Raw genomic sequence first — 4806 nt, 5'->3', positions numbered from 1 at the left:
GTCAAAGTTCTCTAACAACACAATCCATGTGACCAGCAACAAAGACATCAGTGTCCTTGCCATCAGCCAAAGAGGTGAAAGCATCCAGGCACGGTAGTCCCACCGGTGGAGAGCTTGGGTACAGAGTACCATGTCCCCCCTATACCTGAGATGAAGCATCCTCAGCCTCAAATAAACCCAGGGAACCATTTGTTTAGGCTCATCATCATAAACAATAAAGAAACTAACAATGTCAACATCTCAGGGCCAGTAGGTGAGAACGAGACTGTCTCACTCCAGCCGTTCCAACTGGTTCAACTCGGGCTCAATAGATCGCTGCCAGAGCCACACGTATTGGCCGACCACCCGTGGCGGTTCTGTACAGCCACCCATGTGCTGCCACAACTAACTGCACCTGTAGTTTTCTGTTCAGCCCTCTGTACCCTGTCACAGCTTGGGGGTCAGAATACCTTGTGCACCCCTCTTTGGAGAATGGAGCTTTGAATGAAACTACCTTCCTGCTGACGACCAACCAAAGTGTGAGTTTACTCAGAACCCCTACAGAGCCCCCTCCAACTGCAGTCTTCCCACGAGCTGCCCTTCTATCCCTTCCTCCCTGGTGGCTCCTCCTGGTCAAGACCTCCAGTCTTGTCTCCCTGACCCTCCACAGACCAGGCCCACTACTCCTCAGCCTCATCCCAACGCATAGCTTCTCCACCTGCTACCTCCTCCACTCCTCAACGCCATGAGGAACCAAGCCCTGTTAGTAGCCCCCACAGCCCGGACAGAGGGGGTGCATCAGGGAACACAGCCCTGGATGTCACATGGACTCCCATGATGGGGACCGAGTACTCCTGGGCACTCATTGACTTTGGAACAGAATACAGGAGGCATGTCATCTGGCATAGTTCCTCCAAAATGGCTGCTTACTACTTGGGAGAGACAAACGGCATGGTTTGGGAATCCATTGCCAGCATCAGCACAGATCCAGGTATGGTGTTGTAGAGGTTTCATAGTGTTGTATTGCTGTGAATTATGCATATCATTCATGTCTGTTGTATGCCAGTTTTTTATAGGAATATATTGATTGCTCTCTCGTGTGCGTGCACTTGTGCGTTTGTATGCACAGATTCTAAGGGCTGTTTGCTGAGGCCAGAGGTTGTGACACTTGGGGATGAGCAGGGTGGCTGGCCTGAGTCTCTGAAGTACTGCCAAGATCAGGGCTACAGTCTGGTCAGCCTGAACACAGAAGAGTTTCTACTTCAAGTGACCAATAAACTGAGGAGTCTGAGACCCCGATTCAGGGACAGACGCAGGGTCAGGTGTGGATAGGCCTCCGTCGGAGCTCACTGACAGGGCAGTGGTACTGGCTGAGCAAGGCTGCTGTGTCCTTCAGTCACTGGGCCCAGGGCAGAGCCAGGGACCCCCATACAGGGCCAGTGTGCCATGATGACACTGGACCCCCAGGGAAACTATACCTGGAGCGACCAGAGCTGCTGTGAAGCTCTCCCAGCCGTCTGCTACAGAGAGCCACTACACTTCCCCCTTCAGTAGAGCTCCATACATGACCACGTCCCTTTCTGTAGTACCCTTCATACATTATACTCACTAGGTTCAAGCCCCTTTGTGAAGGGCATTTCATAAGATATATTCTCTAAACAGCTGTACTGTATGTCTCAATCCAGAATTATTGAAACCGACTGGTGTCTCTGATCTAGGACTTCTTGACAAATAAGACTGTTTTACTTGTTATTCATATTGCAGGTCCAAACCTGATTGTATCAAATCAATGAAATAGTATCTACTGTAGTCTTGTGTAAAGTCTTTGATAAGGTGTAACATATGAATTGAAATATTGAGGAGTTAACTAGATATTAACTAGATACCGACACTAGCACAATAATGGGGCAGAAAGCACCTGGTTGGCTTAGACTATTGACAACATGTAAACTATATTTATTCTCAATGTTTATAAAAATAAAAAAAACTACATTTGCACAATGAGCACTTGTCTCTCAAATACATTGTTACAGATATTGGTTAGCTAGATAGCTAATTTGAGCCATATTAGCATAGATGTGAAATCAGTCAAAATGCCCCAACAAGACAAGGTATCAAGAACAAGATAAAAACCTGCTGAAACGAGACACCTGGAGCACAATTCCCCACATGGCAGCGTCTTGTTATATTACCTTAAATGACATTAAATGTGGCATATTTGTAAAGTAAACTATGCTTGTGCTCTATTCTTTAAACCACCACAACCACAATAAATATACCATCCTCACCTTTAAATGTACAGAGGTTTTGTGTGTAGCCCCCATTTGAGGCTTGACAAATAGTTTGATCATCACAACATTATTTGTTGTTCTCAACTAACATCAAGGCGGTGGCCCGTTCCTGTAGGTTCATGCTCTACAACATCCGCAGAGTACGACCCTGCCTCACACAGGAAGCGGCGCAGGTCCTAATCCAGGCACTTGTCATCTCCCGTCTGGATTACTGCAACTCGCTGTTGGCTGGGCTCCCTGCCTGTGCCATTAAACCCCTACAACTCATCCAGAACGCCGCAGCCCGTCTGGTGTTCAACCTTCCCAAGTTCTCTCACGTCACCCCGCTCCTCCGCTCTCTCCACTGGCTTCCAGTTGAAGCTCGCATCCGCTACAAGACCATGGTGCTTGCCTACGGAGCTGTGAGGGGAACGGCACCGCAGTACCTCCAGGCTCTGATCAGGCCCTACACCCAAACAAGGGCACTGCGTTCATCCACCTCTGGCCTGCTCGCCTCCCTACCACTGAGGAAGTACAGTTCCCGCTCAGCCCAGTCAAAACTGTTCGCTGCTCTGGCCCCCAATGGTGGAACAAACTCCCTCACGACGCCAGGACAGCGGAGTCAATCACCACCTTCCGGAGACACCTGAAACCCCACCTCTTCAAGGAATACCTAGGATAGGATAAAGTAATCCTTCTCACCCCCCCCTTAAATGATTTAGATGCACTATTGTAAAGTGGCTGTTCCACTGGATGTCAGAAGGTGAATTCACCAATTTGTAAGTCGCTCTGGATAAGAGCGTCTGCTAAATGACTTAAATGTAAATGTCAACCAATGAGTTAGATTCATAAACAATAAACTAATGATTTACACTCTATTCATTACATATAAACCCTTGGTGGGGAATGAGGTGGGATCGAATTATATACAAATAGGTCCATAATGTATTATTTATTGAAGACAAATGGAAAAATGTATGAGAAGTTAAAACATTTGGATTCGTGTGTATGCGTATGCAAACAGTGTATCATTTGAACCAGCATCTGAGCCATGCTGGGCCTCCTCCCTGTGGCAGCCAGACTACCATCCCCAGCAGCAGGAGCACCTTGAACCCCAGGGAGAGGGAGAGCAGGAGCAGCAGCGGAGGGGCCTCACCAGAGACCTGCACCTGCCTGGGGGGCAGCATGTACAGGGTGGCATGGTCCTTCCCCAGGGGGTTGGAGGCACTACATGTGTACTGCTGCCCAGGGAGGACATCCCGGAGCTGACTGGTGGTGTGATGTTGCTCGAGGGACTCCTGGGAGAGGGAGAGTTGTCGGAGCCTTCCATGAGCTGGTCAGGCCCCAGCCACTGGACGTCAGGTAGGGGAGAGCCCTGGACACGACACTGAGCCCTGTAGCCAGCTTCCTCACTTCCCTCCACTGACAGGCCCAGGATTCGTGGGGCAGCTAACCATGAAAGGCAAACACAGACACCCCAAATCATTACGATCATTGCCATGAAATACGCATAAATCCATCTACAATTAGACAAACAGACAAACCCATATAGAGTTGACATTAGATCGCTTTCAAAGTCTAAAACAAACTGTAGTACTACATTCTACAGTGTACTCATCATATACAGAATCCCCCTACCCTCCACTCTAAGCCGTGTGCCCATCTTATCCTCGTAGCTGGCGTGTGCGTGTCCGGGGACCTCCACACGGCAGTAGTAGCGTCCATTGTCCTGCAGGGCGGCGCTGTTGATGCGCAAGGAGAGGTCGTGCTCTCGGGGATTCCCCTCCAGGCGATAACGCTGGTCCTGCTGAGGGCCTGGCTGGCAGGTCCTGGCCCCAGTGGGAGAGGAGCAGTGGTAGAGCACCGTAGAGCCCTGGCCGTGGCCCAGCCGCCACACCACCTGCAGGGAGGAGTGCAGCGTGTGGTGGGGGTGGGTGAAGGAGCAAGGCAGCACCACTGGGTAGCCCTCCATGGCACGCACCTCCGCCTGAACCTTCATAGACCAGCCGTCATCGTTCGAAGCAGCGCCCAGGGCTGGATGTGTCATAATATATGCTATTAATGCTCAGGACAGATGGAGAACTGGAGCTGACATATGATACTTTAAATTGAATAGTGATACAAACTTTATCACTGCAATTTAAAGTATGTTTAATCAAACTTCAACTATGGTATAAAAACACATTTTGAAAACAGGAATCGTTCCGTAATCCTGTAAGCAAAATGTCAATCTGGTAGTGGTGTCCAAATCAGTCATGCTTTGAAAATGAGGAAGGATTAACAGACTTTAGAAAAAGTTCACTTTGACCTAACTTTGCTTTCTGTTTTCCATTTGCTTCTGAAAAATGCAGTGCAAAATGATATGTCTGAATAGTGTGACCCCACAGTTTGTCTGACAAATATTTGATCCACATATGGTGTAGTCGTGAGTCCATCTGTAGCTTACTTACCTTCCATGAAACACAATAGGAGATTCACCATTCTGCAGAGTGACCGGGTGTCCATGCTGAGACTGCCGTGTTAAGGATAGAGTATGTAGGCAGGATTCTATGTTTGT

At 48.8% G+C, this 4806-nt stretch overlaps 1 pseudogene; it reads right to left on the bottom strand.

Annotated features, from left to right (window-relative positions):
- Nucleotides 1–3114: 3114 nt before the first annotated feature.
- On the bottom strand, nt 3115–4806 carry LOC135521347 (sialic acid-binding Ig-like lectin 15; annotated as a pseudogene).

The sequence above is a fragment of the Oncorhynchus masou genome, chromosome 29, assembly GCF_036934945.1.
Source record: "Oncorhynchus masou masou isolate Uvic2021 chromosome 29, UVic_Omas_1.1, whole genome shotgun sequence".
NCBI lineage: Eukaryota > Metazoa > Chordata > Actinopteri > Salmoniformes > Salmonidae > Oncorhynchus > Oncorhynchus masou.
The sequence above is the reverse complement of the archived record's forward strand: the minus strand, read 5'-3'. Positions and strand labels throughout refer to the sequence as shown.